Source organism: Notamacropus eugenii, chromosome 4 (assembly GCF_028372415.1).
Source record: "Notamacropus eugenii isolate mMacEug1 chromosome 4, mMacEug1.pri_v2, whole genome shotgun sequence".
Lineage (NCBI taxonomy): Eukaryota > Metazoa > Chordata > Mammalia > Diprotodontia > Macropodidae > Notamacropus > Notamacropus eugenii.
The window spans coordinates 418,728,549-418,746,648 of NC_092875.1; the positions used below are offsets into that span (position 1 = coordinate 418,728,549).

Genomic DNA, 18,100 nt, shown 5'->3' on the forward strand with positions numbered 1-18,100 from the left:
AGGGGGAACAAAGGTTCCCGTTATAGACTAAAGAGTTTGACTTCAATTCCTTGGGAAAGTCCAGAATTCACTATTAAAGGGATGGTTTATCCCATCCTACTTACAGAGTGGGGAATCATGGGTGTAGAACACTACATATAACTTTGGATTTTTTTTTCCATATGTTATTAGTTTTATTGAATTCCCCCACCCTTTAAAAATTCTTTACTATAAGGAATAATTCTCTGGGAAGGAACAGAGAAGATAAATATTGAGAAACATAGATGATATAAAATATTTTAAAAAATCAGTAAAAGGTATTTAAAAAATAAATGGGTATTTTGTGAGCCCCGAGAAAGGGATGTGATACTTAAAAAAGGTTTGAGAGACATAGTTTCTGGGTAAGTTAATCATTTTATTAATAAGGTCAGCAGGTTATTAATAAAAGGATGGTTCTTTAGCTGTCTCTCTTAGACCAAAAACAATCATGGCTGGCAGTGGGCAGGCTCATAGTTTATATACCGGTCAAAGAGCAGGTGTTCCAGAGAGCTGAAAGTGGCATCTCCTTGGATGGAGGAATAATCTCTATACTCAGATCATCCCTAGCCTTGGGCTATCTAGACAAAAGGATCTGTCTGTACCCAAATTTGAGTAGAACACAATGGGGCTTCCCAACCTTTGATTAAATTCCTTATAAAATTGAGTGGGGTCAGGCCAATATTGAGGAGAGTTCATTCAATCTCATTACCAGTAATGTGCTTCAAGAGACTGAATTTAAAAACCAGAACTTTAGAGGAAGGGGAGAGTTCTGAATCTCCTCGAATTATTGGTTATTAATAATGATTTAACTCAGGGACACAGTGATCACCACAAGCCAGCATAAATCCATTAAAAGAATTCAAGTCATACAAGCCTCATTTTCTAGATTTTAATAAAAGTACTAGATTGTCAGATCTGGGAAATTCTACATACATTTTATATCTGGATTTAACAGTAGACCACCCATTTAGGTCTCTCATAATACCAATCCAATAAACAATTATTAAGTACCTACCCTTCTAAGTTCTGGGGATACAATTAATTCAACGAAAAAGTCTCTGCTTTCAGGGAGCTTACAAAGAGGCAGGAAAATGGAGGGAGGGAACAGGACACCAAGGGGTAGCCAGTTTAGGACCCTCTTGCTCTGTGGAATTGAAACCGATCAGAGCTGCAGATTCAGAGTAGATTGAGCTGAAAAGATCAGTTTCTGCCATCTATATAAAATAAAAGACATTGGGAGGAGTTTGGTAGCCATCCTCTACCCCTCCAATCAAAAGGGAGAGAAGGCTGAGAAAGGTGATGTCAATCAAGGCTTGATGATGAGATTAGAGGTAATTGTGCTTAACCTGGGAGGGGTGTCTTATTGTGAGGAGTTGAAACCAGGCAGAGGGGTACATGTAGAGTGGAAAGGGCCAAAAAGACCAGTTTCTAAACCAGATGGAGAAACGTGTAGTTGGGGGAATTCTGTATTGCCTGAACAATAAGACCGAAAGAATGGTGATTAAAGGATCATTGTCAACCTAGGAAGAGTTTTATAGTTTAGTAAGACTCTTTATCCTGTAAAATCCTTGTTCAGAGAAGTAGGTACATTGACAACTTGCTACCAAATATGGATGCAATGCGAAGGTCTCATAATGCTATCACATTTTATGCCAGTTAAGTGACAAGGCCACATTTTCTGTTAATCTTCAATAATAATAAAAATCTAATATAATTGTATAACAAAAAGGGGTGGTAAAAACACTTTTTGTGAATTTCAAAGTTGAGAATCTCAGGGGAAGCAGATAGCCTTGTAGGGGGAAAGACAACCTACAATTATCCCCTCAGGATATTTAAAAATCCTCAGTCCTTCCTTTGATGCTGGTGGTAGAAAATGGTTTGTCCTGGTGGTGAGATCCAGCCCCTGGAATTGTTGCTACTGGAAGGTGGAACCCATTATTAAAAGCAGAGTGCTAAAAAGAGAAAATGTGTATATTCCAATGGACATGGAGTTGAACATGAGTAAAGGATGAAGAATACATCAGAGTGTATCCTTCCACTGGTTCTATTTGTCAAATGAATAGCTGAAAAGGTTTCTGGGTATGAACTCTTGGAACTGATTCAGCATTGGTTAAGTGGAGAGTGGATTTTAGGTTCAGGTGACTTGTGCCAGAGCAGGTATGTGCCTGAGTATGTGCCAATCTCCATTGGTTGATCAGCATTTGAGGAGCTGTGATTATCAGGTCCTAGAGGGTGTGAAATATCTCACTGACACTGTTCCAAGTCATAAGAAAATATAGCATAGGACTATAGATCTAGAACCAGGAAGGAACCTTGTCATCAAGTCCAGCTCTGTCATTTTACAGATAAGGAAAATGGAGCCCAGAGATGTGAAGTATTTTGCCCTGAGTCACACTGCTGATGATTATCTGAAGTGGGATTTGTACCCAGGTCTTTCTGATTTCTAGGCCAGTGCTCAACCAATCCACAGAAGTAGTTGCCACACAGAAAAAGAGAGGTTTCATCAAGAAGCCAATTGGCAGGAACTCTGGGTGTGAGTCTGTGTCAACTGATGCACATTGAGAAGGAATGGGACATCTGAAGAGTTCTAAGGACCAGTTACATTTCCAAAGTGTTATCTTTAATTTCCAGTCCTTGGAATTGGCTTCCACTGGGAAATCAGAGGCTCAAGAGCAGATGGGCCTATCAGTCTTATACACTTCCTGACAAATAATGCTACAGCCTAGTTTTTCTCTTAGGGAGCCTCACATAATCTGTGCCTTCCAGAGTCAGATTTTGCCTGATGCCAGCATATTCCCTTTTCAGAAGCTACTCTCACAGAACAGTAGCTAAGTTTGGAAAGTTGTGATTCTTTAATTGTCCCATTAGGGGAGAAGTGAGAAGCACTTTGCCTAGCCTCCCCTTCTTATCTCCCCAGTGGGATTCAGCATGGTAGTGAGTTTGCAGAGAAAAGACCAGATGCTGGGCTGAACTGGCTTATGGAATGACAGTAATCACTAAGATGTGCTCTCCTCCTTGGGAGGGTGTTGGATTTTTTTCCTGTTACCTCTTCCACTGCTCTTAATAAGAAATGTCCATGGAGAGAGTCTGAAGGGATAGCTATTGAGGTAGACTCATGATCAGGCCTATCCCCTTTGAAGGATGGTGCTCTTAAACTGTCCGTTGGTTCTGCAACTGATTCCAGAAACAGCTCAGCAAGCCTATTGATATTGCCTTGACACTGGAGCTCGAGTCTCAGAGGTGATGGAACAGGCTGCAGGGAGAGATGAGCTTGGTAGACAGATCGCTCTCCTTGTGCTTTGCTTTGTCTCTGGGGCAAGGAAAGTACTTTCATGGCATGGGGGTGGGGGTAGGGGGAACAAATCTAGAACTAGCCAAAGATAAATTAAGGGAAGTGTATTCTTTACAAAAAAAAAAAAAATCTTCCCTTTACATAAGGCTTTATCTTAGGGTTTCTTTAATTAGCAAGTTCCCTAGGGCACATATAACATTTGTTCATTTATTTAGAAAACTTTATCAAGTACCTAATATGGAAAGAGTGCTATATGCTAGCATGGGGTGAGAAAGGGCATCAAAATGCAAAGATAAAAATGGGGGAGGGAGGAGGTGGTAGAGACCGGATGTAGATCTGAAAATAAAATAATAATTTATTAATAATTTAAATATACCAAGATAAATAGAGTAGGGCCTTTGCTGTCGAAGAGCTTAGAGAGGAAACTGAGCAGGGGAGAGATTATACACAATAATTAAAATACAAATTAGGAATATACCAAGTACATAAGAGTTTGTTGGGTTTTGTTTTTTTTTAAGTGCTATGAGCTTAGATGAGAGAGGAACTGGAAGAGAGAGGTGTTGGGGATGGGGGGGAGGAGAAATATTTCAGCATTTCTTTTTAATCAAACCTGTGATTTCACTTATGTCGGTGAGGAAACTCTCTCTGCCAGCGCAGGTTGGCACCTTCTCTGAAAGTTGAGCAGGGATTCTTTGTATATAGTCAAGGGAACACCCAGGTATTCATGAATAGAATTGGTTGGTCCTTGAATAGATTTTGGGGTGGAGGGGGAGTGTCTATGAACTTGAAAAGGGGGAAAAATTACATCTCTATTTTTACTAAACTCACTGAAAACTATCATCTCCTTCTATTATAAATTTAAAAAAAGATAACAATGTTATCCCGAAGTGCTATAGACTTCACCAGATCACCCGAAAGACCCATGCCACCAAAAATCTGGAGAACCCTTACTTAGAGAATTGCCTGGAATAACAAGAAATGAAGTGACTTCTCAGAGCCATACAGTTTTTATGAGTCATGGATAGTATAGAGTGTGCAATTGCTTTCCATATATTATCTTATTTAAGCATCAGAATAACCCTAGTTATTCTCTTTATTTTACAGAGGGGGAAACTGAGACTCACAGAGGTTACATAGTTTGTCCATCATCATACGCTTAGTAAAGTCAGGAATATGATCCAAATCTAGGTCTTTCCTGCCTCCCCATCCAGCACTTTCCCCACTGGCCCATGTGAAATGCAAGGTACTATTACTGTTGCTATTAAAAAATTATCAGCGCAGTTGCTTGAGGTGGTTCAAGTGACAGAACTATTTGCTTGACTAAGCTTGTTGCTTTCATCTGGTTTCTTTGACTGCATTTAGAAGCAGACATTTCCCAGGTCTTCTTTCCTGTTTTGTTACACACACACGTGTAACAAAATCTGACTTGACTGTGTACATTTTAACAGACTAAAATAAAGGGAGGCTGCGGAGCAAGCAGTCAGCTATGGGGGAGATAAATTGGAACGTGCTTACCCTGTATTTGGAAATAGACAGCTCTCTCCCAGAAGTCATTCAGTAACCAAAGAACTTTTTTTTATGAAGTATCCTCTTTTCTTATTTGGCGTGATACAGTTAGAAAAGGATTGGCTTGAGAATCAGAAGACCCTGGCAGGAGCCCTGACAGAGTGTTTGGCTACCATATGATCCTAGAGAAGTCACTGAATGTCTTTGGGGCTCAGTTCTCATCTTTGCAAAAGTAGATGGGTTACATTACATGATCTCTAAGGCCCCTGACGACTCTTAAGTTTGTCTTTGGTTTCTAACTCAGTTCTACTGGTTTCAGGGAAAAGGATAAAAAGAATGAATTAATTAAAAATTAAAAAAAAATCAACAAACCATTCATTCGGTATTTGATATATACTGTGCTGTGCTATGTGCCGCTCAGTAGGGGAACGGGTAGAGTGCTGGCCCTGGAATCAGGGACACTCATTTTCAGGAGTTCAAATCTGGCACAGGGTTGTGTGACCCTGGGCAAGTCACTCAATCCTGTTTGCCTCAGTTTCCTCATCTGTAAAATGAGCTAGTGAAGGACGTGGCAAACCACTCCAGTATCTTTGCCACAAAACAAAACAAAATGAAAAGACCCAAATGGGGTCATGAAGAGTTAGAAATGATTGAAACAACTGAAATGACTGAACAACAACAAAGCACGCTTCTAAGTTCTGATGATACAAATGCACGCACACACATACACACACACACACATACACACACACTCTCACACTCAACATTTCTTACCCTCAAAGAAAAAAAAAGGAAAATGCCTAAGGGAGAAGAGTAAAACTACAGCACAAGTCTATCCCAGTATCTTCTCCCCCACTACTTCTGTAAAAGCCCCCAGTCTTTCTGTGTGGCTTTAAATTTCACTGTTACCTTGATTGTTGGGACATGTGGGCATAAAATCCCTTGCTGGTGGTGTGTGTTGGGGGTGGGTAGGACCTTGGGCTGGTTCTGTTTCCCTCGCTCAGAATCCAGATAAGATGCGGAGAGGCAGCATGGTGATAGCAGCTAGATGGTGAAATTCATTTATAAAGCTTCTGAATCTGCTAGTAGATTTCAGTCTATCAAGATCCCCTAATCTATAGCATGGAGTCTAAAAGTCTTAGTGTGATGACCAAGGCTCTCAGAAATCTGTGCCCAACTTACCACTCCAGCCTTATTTCGTTCTTTTTCATAAAGCTTCCACTTCTGGGAGTCTGACCTACTTATAGTTCCCCAAATACATTGTGCAGCCAGGTGGCACAGTGGATAGAGTGTGGGGCCTGCAGTCAGAAAGGCTTGCCATCCTGAGTTCAAATCTGGCTTCAGGCACTTACTAACAGTGGGAGTCACTGAACCCTGTTTGTCTCATTTCCTCATCTGTAAAATGAGCTGGAGAAGGAAATGACAAATCGCTCCAGTGTCTTTGCCAAGAAAACCTCAAATGGAATCACAAAGAGTCAGATGTGACTGAACCAACATCATACTCGTTCCAGCCTCTGTGACTTTGTTTATCTTAAAATGCCTTCCCTTCCCCTCTTTCACTGACTCATTCTTTAAACCTCACCTCAAATGGCTCTGGAGTCAGAGGACATGAGTTCAGACCCTCTGATGTTTACTACCTGTGTACCCATTGATTGATAAGTCACCTTACCTCCCTGGGCTTCAGTGTCCTTATTTATAAAATGAGATTGGATTTAAGAGCCCCTTCTCTACCTCAGTGTCTGATCTTATAATTCCCCCTGTCTGAGGCTTTGCTAACTATCCCCAGCCCACAATGATTTCTCTAGGACTATGCTTGTAAATGTTTAACAACTTACTTTCTCCAGGGGAAAACATGTAACCATAACACACTTTTAAGTTTAATTTGCATTTTAACATTTTTTTCATCATTTTCTTAAGTCATTATTGTTCAGCCACTTTTCAGTTGTATCCAACTCTACATGACCCCATTTGGGTTTTTTTGTTTTGTTTTGTTTTTTGGCAAAGATACTGGAGTGGTTTGTCATTTCCTTCGTGAGCTCATTTTACAGATGAGGAAACTGAGGTAGACAGGGTTAAATGACTTGCCCATTGTCACACAGCTAGTAAGTAGGTATGGCCAGATTTGAACTTAGAAGATGAGTCTTCTGGATTCCAGGCCCCACATTCTATCTAATGTGTCACCTACCTACCCCTGTACCAGCTGGCTGCCCCTTCTTATGTCAAGAGTCTAGACAGTTAAAAGGTTCAATAAATCAAGCTCTGATTTGTCATAGTTGCTGATTTCTGAAGTTCAAATGTTCACACTGAAAATTTTAACTATAGGCTCTCTCACTTTGGTGTAAGCTGGCTCTAGGATGCCCGCTGGATCTCTCTCTTCTATAAACTCAAAAGTATTCAATGATCATTTGATCATGTGCTGCCACAACACAGCTCTTTTACAAAGATTCCTAACACTAATGTTTAATAGTTATAAAGAGCAGTAGGACTTTTAGGACACCCTAGATTTTAATTTTCCTTGTGTATACACTGTCTTCCCAAATAGACCGTAAGCACCTTAAGAATGAAGACTGTTTTATTTATTTTTGTACCCAATATAGAACCCAGAGTAATGCCTCGTATATAGTCTTTGCTTAATCCTGAATGAATAAATAAAAAGGCAGACTCACATAGAGAAAAGAATACAGCTAGAATCTACAGATGGAGAATCTAGTCCTGACTCTTAATTATGTGATTTTGGCCAAGTTGGTTGACTTCTCTGCACCTTCACGTCATCATTTCTCTAATGATGTGGTTGTATTTGATCTCTATGTAATGAGATTCTGGCTATGTTTTTGAGTAAATGAATATCCTTCACTTCTGCGCTTCATGCTTTGGACCAGCGTACTAGTCGTCCACCCCTCAGGCTAAATGTGACTGATATCTACATCTTTCAGGGGCACTGGAGTATAAGAAAAAAAGAGTTTCCTGAATGATGCCCTGAAAGATTTCATTTACCTCGGGCAGGTAGACATTTCCTAATCTAATCAAAGTTACTCTCAGCCTGACTGGCTTTCCATAAAATCAGGAAAATCAGCATCTTTTTTTCTTCTCCTCTAGATTACAGAGGATGGTGTTAGGAAATTCATCATTCCTGAGGAAACCATGAGGGAGAGTCATTTCATTCATTCACAGTGCCTGGCATATAATAGGCTCTACTTAAATACTTGTTGGATGAACCACTGAATGATTTCATTCATTCCACATTCATTGAATCCTCAAAATATGCAAAAGCACCATAACAAGTGCTGGGGAAAATGAGGTACTGTACAAAATATGATCCTAAGCCCTCAGAGAACTTCTAGTCTTTGTTGAAAAAAAGGGCAAAACCTATATGTTTATGTTTCCCTTTCCCCTATTACTTCAATGCTTAATATTTCAGGGCTCTGGGATTTAATAAGCATAGCCAGTCCCTCCACCAGTCACAATCCCTCTAACCCTAGGAGATGATATTCAGTAAGCGTTTATGAAACACCAGCTAGGTGCCAAGTAGAGTACTAAGTACTGGGGACACCAAGAAAAGTATCGTAGTCTAATGAGGGAGACAGCATGCGAACAATTATGTATAAACAAAATGTGTACAAGATAAATCGGAGATGATCTAGAAAGAGAATGCAGTCAGGAAAGCTCGTAGAAGGTGTTTTGGTTGCTTGCTTTTTAACTGACACTTGAAGGAAGCTAGGAAAGCCAGAAGGCAGAGATGAGGAGGGAGAGTATTCCAAGCATGGAAACAATAAATGAAAATGGCTGCAGACCAGTGTCACTGGATCACAGGGTATGGAGAGTGGGGAGGGGAGGCAGAATAAGGTACAAGATGAGGGTGGGGGAGTTGCAGGTTCAAAAAGAATTTGAATGCCAAACAGAGAATTTTACCTTTGATTATAGAGGTGATTGTGTTTAATTGAACAGAGAAGGAGAAGTAACCTGGCCAGACCTACACATTAGGAAGCTCACTTTGAGTGGAGGTTGGACTGGAATGAGGAGACAACTGAGGCATGGTACTGGTAGATTTGCTGTGAGTGAAAATTTCATCACCCTGTGGACCACCTGGTGATGAATATCTCTGAACTTCAGCAGAATTTTCAGTAAACAAAAATATACCGTGAACACCCCAAGCCTTTCCAGCTTGGTAAGACCTATGCTGTGATAGAGCCTTTGAGAGACTGCTCAAGGTCACCTTTGCAACTGCAGCAGGATGTTAACAGAGTTATAGTACCTGTCACTAGCTAGCTCCATTTGATTTGGGAAACTTAGACTTGTCATATAAATACTGTGGCCTTTACTGCCTGAAGGCCAGATGTGTGAGAGTTCACCCTTCCCCCAGGGTTCTCCAGTACCCTTGAGAGAATTGAGAGAGGACAGCCCTCTCATCAGTGGCTTCTGCCGTACCCATGATGCTCCTCCCTAAGTGTAGGGTCCCCTGCTGCTTTTTATTTCATGCATTAAGAAACATTATTCTGAGGCAGGTCCATAGGCTTCACCATACTGTCAAAATGCACTCAGAAATGTTAAGAACTCCTGATCTAAACCTACCCCCTCAGTTTGCAGAACTATCTGTTTTTATTGTTGAATGGGCACTCACACCCACTCTAGCCTAGTGACTAATGAACGGCTGTCTAGTCGTGAGTCAGGGGAAGGTAGACATCTCCTAATCTACAGACACAACCTCCTTTCTTGCCCCAGGATTTGAACCATGATGAATCAGAGGTAACAGCTTTCCAGCTTTGCATCTTAATTCTGTTCTGAATTCTAGCAAACCCTGTATTTGTTTTTATCTCTTCTGTCTGCAACTTGAGGCCCTTGTTAGCACCAATGGTTAGTTACCTTGGTAGGCTCATCCAGGACAATAGTACTGGCTAGAATATATAAGTTGGGAGATTTTTGTTCTCATTCATGCCACTGAATAAACGATTTTTCTGGAGCACCTACTGCACAGAAAAAGTCTGGGGGATACAGAAAAGTATCTGACAAGAAGCTTTTGATCTAGATAGAGAGATGACAGGGACTCATGAAACGTGAAATAATAAAGCAGGATGATATCAGAGGGATATTACAAGGCAGTCCATGATTCTTAAGTACTGGATGATTACTAGTAACAGACAAGAGGTGCACCAGGATTTCAGAAAAGTGAGATCACTAGGGACTAAAGTGGTCTGAGGAGGCTTTGGGGGAACACAGAGGAACCAATCTGGTTCTTAGAGCATGGGTGGAATTTGGATGATACAAAGGAGGGAAGGAAAGTGTCAACACTCTAAGTCATTATTCTGTACCTCCATGTCTCCTTATGTAAAATGAGAGAGACCCCCACGTATACAGAGAGAGAGAGAGAGAAATGGATGCAGATCTACTCCATTCTAGAAAAAATGCTTATTGATTTAAAAAAAATTATAATCCTAGACGACTTTTAGCCTCCCTTATCCCCCATCCCCACCCCAGCTTTGTTTTGGTTCACAGCTTGCCCAGTTTGAAAGCAGGCACACTCCACCTCTCCCCTGCTGTTTTCCCTGTCCTTACAGAGACATAGAAATATAACATACTCAAGAAACCTGCAGCCTGTAAGCAGGATTCTTGTAAATCCAAGCACTCAGCAGCTGACAGGAATAGAGCAGACAAGCAAAGCAGGGAGGCTGGTGAAGCACAGAGACTTTGGCCAGCTGTCTCTTCTACAAGCACCAAGCATGGGTGCTTGATGTCTAACCAAGGAACAGTAATTATCTCCACGAAGTCACAGCCTTCATTCAAAGGCCAGCACATATATATTTAATTGTCAATCTCAGGGTGAGCTGAGTCCTGGCCTTTTCAGTCTGTCTTGTCTCCAAATTCATAGATAAGGTTGAATGAATGTATTTCCTTTGATGTCAATTAAAGCAATATTTCAGTGGATTTTGAAATAGAAATTACTTCTAAACCTAAAAACTGAGTAACCTGAGAACCAGCCCCATAGATGTATCTTTCATAAGTATGATAGAAATATAGGAAGTAAAGAGGGGGCAGGATTTAGTCTCCATCTGATAGCAATTTCTAAAACAGGGAGGTATATAATCTTCTGAGGAAGATCAAAGCTACAAGGAAATAAGGTAATTTGGATTGCTCCAGATTAGAATGTGACTGTTTTAGCAGAATAATGAGTAACCATATACATTATACCAAAATCCCTAAACCAAAAACTGACTTTTTTTAACTTCTCCTTAAAAATTGATATCTTCTTTTTTTAAATATGACCTTTATTTCCAAATGTAACCTTCTCCTTTTCTCTCACTTCAGAGAGCTAACCCTTGTAGCAATAAAAAAAAAATTTTTAAAAAGCAGTTTTGAAAACTGTCCAGTACATCCACTGAGTCTGCCAGTCTATGTAATGTTCCAAAGCCATAGTCCCCCACGACTTCAAAGAAGGGAGAAAAGATCATTTTTTCATCCATTCTTCAAGGTCAGATTTGACTGTCACAGTTAAGAGTTTTCAGCTATTTATGTTGCTAGCCTTTGCATTTGCATCCTTATAGTCAACGTGTGTTTTGTTTTCCTGGTTCTTACTTTGTCTTACGTCAGTTCATGTAAATCTCCCGTATTCTTTTAATTCTTTATACTCACATACCACAGTTTGATCAGGCATCTCCCAAAGGATGGGCCACTTCGCGGTTATTATTTCTAGTTTCTTGGTGCAAATCAAGTGCGACTATGAATATTTTGATGTATATGGGACCACTGGATCTGGACTCAGGAAGCCATGAGTTCAAATTCTGCCTAGCTATGCATGGCTGAGCAAGCAATTGAACTTGTGTTTGCCATAGTTTTCTTAACTGTAAAATAGAATTAATAATAGCACTTACATCTGAGGGCTGCTGTGAGGATAAAATGAGATAATATTTTTGTAAAGAGCCTTACAGACCTTAAAGTGCTACGTAAATGCTAGCTATGGGATATATGTCTTGCAGTGGAATTTCTGGGTCAAAGTTTAATCACCTTTTTGGAATCATTTCAAATTGCTTCTCATTACTTGTTTCAATGATTTCCTTTCCCGATTGTCTGCGGTTCTTTCCGCTTTCTTGCCTTGCCAGTGGAAGCTGTGTATCCATGAAGACAAGCAGGGTGCTTGTGATTTTATAAGGTTGCTGATGAAACAGTCATCATATTTGACCAGGCAGGGCCTAACCTAACGAAGCTGGGTCTTCCAGGTGTTTTAAAGGTATTGGGCTCCTATGGAAAGAGTTTTTTGGCTATCCTATAGTTAGTATCTTCCTAAATAACAATCAGGGGGAATATATGGGTCACAGCTGACCAAGGGTACAAGTTTATATACACCTTTCATTTTCCTTACCTCTTTGACTTAAAATGTTTATATTTTGCATGGAAGGCAGGGCCTTGGTTCTGTGCTTTTGCCTTTCATCTTTATTAATTAATGGTAACCAATTAGCAAATGTCTTATGAGGAAAACCTTGTTCACAAAAACAGACTGGTATTTGTATCCTTACAATAACTATGGGTCCCCACACAAGGACATTTCTATACAGAGTTAACTCTAATATTGAATTTTTTTCTAGAGGCAGCTAAGTCATACAATAGATAGAGATTTGGGCCTGGAGTCAGGAAGACTTGAGTTCAAATCTAACCTTACACACTTACTAGTTGTGTAACTCTGGGTAAGTTATGTATCATTGACCTATTTATAGTTTTCTCCACTGTAAAATGAGAATGATAAAAGAACCTATATCTCACATGATGCTGTTCAGTTATTTCAGTCATGTCTAACTCTTCATGATTCCATTTGAGGTTTTCTTGGCAAAGATACTGGAGTGGTTTGCTATTTCCTTCTCCAGCTCATCTTTACAGATGAGGAAATTGAGGTAAACAAGTTTAAGTGACTTGCCCAGTCACATATCTTCACATAGTAGACCCTTGACAAATTTTTCTTTCCTTCTTTCCTTCCTATTGAATGAATAGCAGCAAAATCTTATACATGGAAGAGAAGTGAAGAATTGATAACATTGTCTGGAAAATCCAATCTCGACTTCTTTCTCTAGACTCTCCAGACTCTATCTCTTTATATTTCAATACTTCATTCGGTCCATGGTAGCATTGATTTTAGCAGCTATCTGTGCAAACCATAATCCATTACTGCTTTTTCATCTAGGACAATTCTTGTTCATATCATGCCATAGGTTCTCCATTAGGAATCTGTCCTGGGTCTTTATGTGTTCTGTGGACACCAGAGCAGCATTCAGTCTGATCCATCAGTTATCTTGAACTCTTGCTACCTGACCAGCCTGCCTCATTTTCTCATCATTCATATCCTAGATGGCATCACTTAGTTCACTGATTACATATAGGGGATTGTTTAAAAAATGTTTGCAGAGCACATTGCCCTGCCTGTATCACATCTCAGAATATTTAGTATGGAATCTTCTCTATGACATCCATTTTTACTCAAAAGAACGCAGCCTGACTCACAGAAGACCTTTTGCCTGAAATCTTCATATCACAGGGAGAGGATGGTAACCTTTTTTGTTTGTTTGGGGGAGATTGCCTGAACTAGTGGGATATTTACCTCAATTGTTTATATTACCTTGGGCAAGTTACTTAATCTCCCTGAGCCTTAGAGTCCTCATCTGCATAATTAGAAGGTTGAACTAAATGGTCTTTGAGGGTCCTTCCAGCTATTGATCTGTGCTATATAATCTTAAAATTTATAATCCATTCCCTTTGTATACTTTAGTAGAGGCCTACACAACATACAGACTGTGGGCTGCTTGTGGCTGCCAAAGGATTTCAAGAGGCAGTAAAAAATGTAGGGTTGCTACTGCTCACTCTACTATTTGTCACATGACCTGTGGAAAACAACCATCTTCAGTCTGTCTCTAATCTAACCTATCTAGACTATTTTAATTTTGGCCCCTCCCTACTGCCAACTTGTGCAGGTCTGCTTTAGTACTATATTTTGCAAACAGTAGGTGCTTAAAAATTTTTGTGAATTAATTAATCCTCTGTCACAAAATGAAATGCCAAATAACATGCTTAAGAAATGCTCTGAATAGATTTCTGTATTGTGCAAATTAGTGTAATTTCACTTATATATTAAAACATTTTTATACATATATACATATATGCACATATATAAATATAGGTATATAACAGTAAATTTTAATATTTTTTATCAATTTTAATGTTTCTACTTTTCTGCTTTTATATCAAGCAAAGAATTGTGACCCCTTTCGGGGTGGGGGAGGTTTCTTGGCAAAGATACTGGAGTGGTTTGCCATTTCCTTCTGCAACTCATTATAGAGATGAGGAAACTGAGGTAAACAAAGTTAAGTGACTTGCCCAGGGTCACATAGCTAGTAAGTATCTGAGGCCAGAGTTGAGCTCACAAAGAGGAATCTTTCTGACTTCAGGCCAAGCACTCTGTGGACAAAGGCACCATCTATATTCCATATATATGTATATGTTTGTGTATATCTATGTACACATACACACACACATGCACACACCTTTTGAATATTGAGAGACACATAAAAACAATGTAAAATTGACTTCCTTTTAGTATAACTCTAAGTTTCTAGATTGGGACTTTGCAATAAAACCTTTTCTTGGTGACCCCAAAGGGATCTCCTTGGCAGAAACAAGAGTGATTTGTTAGGCTTAGAAGAAATTGATTTTAAAAGTCTTTTAAAGAAATTGAGAGGGAAAAATCTTTTCTTTTTTCACATTTCCCCTCTAGTCATGAAGGCTTGTTTTTGGGTTTTTTTTTCAACAGGCAGAAAACACAATATTGTAATGAAAATGCTCAATTCTGCTGTGTAAATTTCCAGGTCAAAATCAAATCATAAAAATGTATCCATTATTTTTCTTGGCCCTGCTAGCCTGATCATTTTTCTCCACTGTATGTGGGGGGCAGAAAAGAGGTAGGGGGGGAAATAAATCCAAGCCCTGGTACAAATAGTGACATTTTTCATCTGGTTGCTCTTATTATCATTAATCAGTGTTGTGGTGGAAAATGCATCAGAGTAGCAGTAAAATTTCCTGGGCAGTTGGCCCAGTTCTGTCTTACATGTGGTATGACCTGACTGAGGATATTTCGTCTTTCTGGATCTCAGTTTCTATATCTGTAAAACAAATCCAGAGAAGGCATTGATGATCTCCAAAGTTTCTTTAAACTCTAATATTCTATGAGTTTAAATCATTTTTACTGTTTAAATATTCATTTGTTCTTCATTTTGTACTCTCAACCATGTATACAAAGCAACTCAAATAGGCATGGGATCTGATCTGTAGGAAGTCAGGAAAAAGGAACTCTTCTGAAAAGGATCATTTGCTTGTTAAGGATGCTCATCCATCTTTCCTGTTTTGAGTTTTACTTTACTTGGAGCACTGAGATAACTTGCTTTGAATACGAACTGATTTGTTGTGAGGACTCCAAATAATTATGTTAGCCTTTTTGCTGATTCTGTTCAAAGTCAGTGAATTTCCATGATTTGTCTCTGCTTGTAGAACTCCAGTGCTATAAAGGCACAGACCTGTGCTAAAGCCAAGGCAGTAATTCATTCACGGTTTTGCTAAATTTTGGTCCAGATCCATTTCTTTCTTGTTTGCCTTAAAACACTATCTCCTACTATCTTCCAAGCCATTCTACCTTTCTTTTCAGAGAGGTAGAAAGCTTTTAAAAAAAATGTTTTCCCAATAAACAAGCATTTATTTTCTTTCTTCCCAATGTGTGTGGGGAAGCAAAACCTTGTAATGAATACACTTAATCAAATAGAATAGATTTCCACACTGGCCATATCTAAAAATGTGTGCATATTTAGTTCAACACTTCTGTGGTAGGACGTTGACAGCATTCTTCTTCATTGGTCTTCTGATCTCTGATTTTGAGCTTGAAAACAAATCTTAGTAAAACCAAAAATTTCCCTAGAAAAGTTCATCATCAATTTGACAATTGTTGACCTTTGTAAGTCTTGGTTTACTTTTTATAAGTCAATTTTTTTCCTTATTCTCTTCTTCCTTTTATGGATGAACCTCTCTGTCTACAAGAGTCAAAACAGGGTCAACTCAGATGTTGATGGTAATATATCAGTGCAGCTGAATCACTTTAGCCCCAGTGAGTTAAGCTACCAGAGAATAGGACTGGAAAGGAAGAGGGAGATGACCAGTTAATTTTTTTGCCAGTAAAGGACCATGCAAAGACCATGACTGGAGGGGATCACAGTGGGACAATCCAAAGAGAATGTAGTGATTATATGTGGACCTGAAGAACCTGGTAAAGGTAAAGAGGAGAGCAGTACAATGAGTTGTGGAGATCCTCAAGCAAACTCTTCTGTGTCCCAATTTTACCTTAGCCAGCATTTCTCATGACTCCTTTAGACTCTTAAAAATAATTGAGGATCCCAAAGAGCTTTGCTTATGTGAGTTATATCTAGCAATATTTACCATATTCAAAATTAAAGCAATTAACATATTATTCATTCATTTAAATGACAATAATAAGCCAATTACATGTTAATATAAATAACATTTTAAAAAACTATATTTTCAAGAAAAATCAATGAGAAGAGTGGCATTATTTTACATATTTTTGCAAATCTCTTAGCTATGTGACTTCATAGTAAGTCACATAGAAAGTGAAATTCTCACATCTGCTTCTTCATTCCATCTGTTTCTTTGGTTAAAGTATATGAAGAAAATTCAGCATTACATATATAGACTGTTGGAAAAAGGAAAGGTATTTTAACACATAACTGACATCTTAATATTTTTTGTGAAAGTAGTTTTGACCTCTTGACCCACATGCCAGAGTCTTGGGGACTTCCAGTGGTCCATGGACTACTCCAAGAAGTTCTGGCTTGGTCAGTACTCCCTGCACATGCATTGAAAACTGTGGATGTTGAAAATGAAAAGTTCTATATAACACTTTCATTAATGATTTGGATAAAAGGAGAGGTGGCATATCACTAATGTGGTCTTGGACTGCAAAAGAGAAGCATTGGCTTCCAGGAATAGGAAAGTGACAGTCTTACTGTTGTACTGTGCTCTTGTCAGACTTCACCTGGAGTATCGTGTTCAGTTCTGGGTGTCATTGATTAAGGATTTTGTTAGTTTAGAGGGTGATCAGGATGCTTGGGTGTGCTGAATCCACATCATATGAGGTTCAGTTGAAGGAATTGGGAATGTTTAGATGGGAAGAAAACTCAGAGGGGAACATGTTAAATGTCTTCAAGTATTTGAAGGATTGTTATGTGGAGAAAGGAGTATATTAGTTCTTAGATTAGATTAGAGGGCAAAAGCAGGAGCAATGGATAGAAGTTGATAAGAGACTAATTTAGGCTGTGTCAAGGGAAATAGAAATTTTAACAAATGGATCCATACAAAAGAAGAATGGTTACTTTGAGATATAGTGGGTTTTCCTTCTTTAGAGATCTTCAAGCAGAAGCTGAAGGACCATTTTTAAGGAATGTTAGAGAGGGGATTATTTTTGTCCCATTAGCCACCAAGGTCCTTTTCAACTCTCAAATTCTATGAATTAGTAATTCTTACAATTTAAACTCACACTTATATTCTCTTTGGTAGAAAGTACCAATACCCATAAGCTTCACTTTTACCTTTTCAACACATCTTTCCCAAGAACCAAACAATTAGTTTTTAACATTAAAATTGAATTTTGAGTACATTTCTGACATTAAGTCTGATTATTTTCAAACAGTTGTCTGTCCCTCCAAGGTTCATCTTGCACATGGTTTCAAGAACATAGATATTATCAGATATCTTAAAAAAAAATCAATCAGCTTCATTCTCGTGGAAGGATATTCTTCCTTCAAGGTTTCAGATCTTATCGATTTTCAAGAATCTTTCCTTATGTAGAAGAGAGAATTTTGGGGAGAGAGTAATGTTATATGGAGACTCCAAAGAATTAGCACTCATCATCATTGCCTGCCAACAAAGAAAGTATAAATTTAAAAAATAGGGAATTTCAAAACAAAGTGGAGGGAACAAGAGAATGGGGTGACGTGGAATTTATAATGGCCTTGGAAACTCCTCAAACAATACTGTATAGGCAGCTGCTTGTACCACCTACATGAAAAAATAGACCATGTATGCATGTCAGCAGTAATGATAATAACCTTAGTGATAGCTAGCATTTATATAGGTTTTCAAAGTACTTTACTCTTGTTATTTCATTTGAACCTCACTATGAGGTAGGTACTATTATGACTCCCATTTCACAGATTAAGATACTAAGGATGATAGAGGTTAAATGACTCA

At 38.9% G+C, this 18,100-nt stretch overlaps 1 protein-coding gene across 1 annotated transcript in view; it reads left to right on the plus strand.

The window, feature by feature from the left end:
• PLCXD3 (phosphatidylinositol specific phospholipase C X domain containing 3) overlaps positions 1-18,100 on the plus strand; it is a 222,663-nt gene that overhangs the window by 132,248 nt on the left and 72,315 nt on the right. The gene's annotated exons all lie outside the window — the stretch shown is intronic.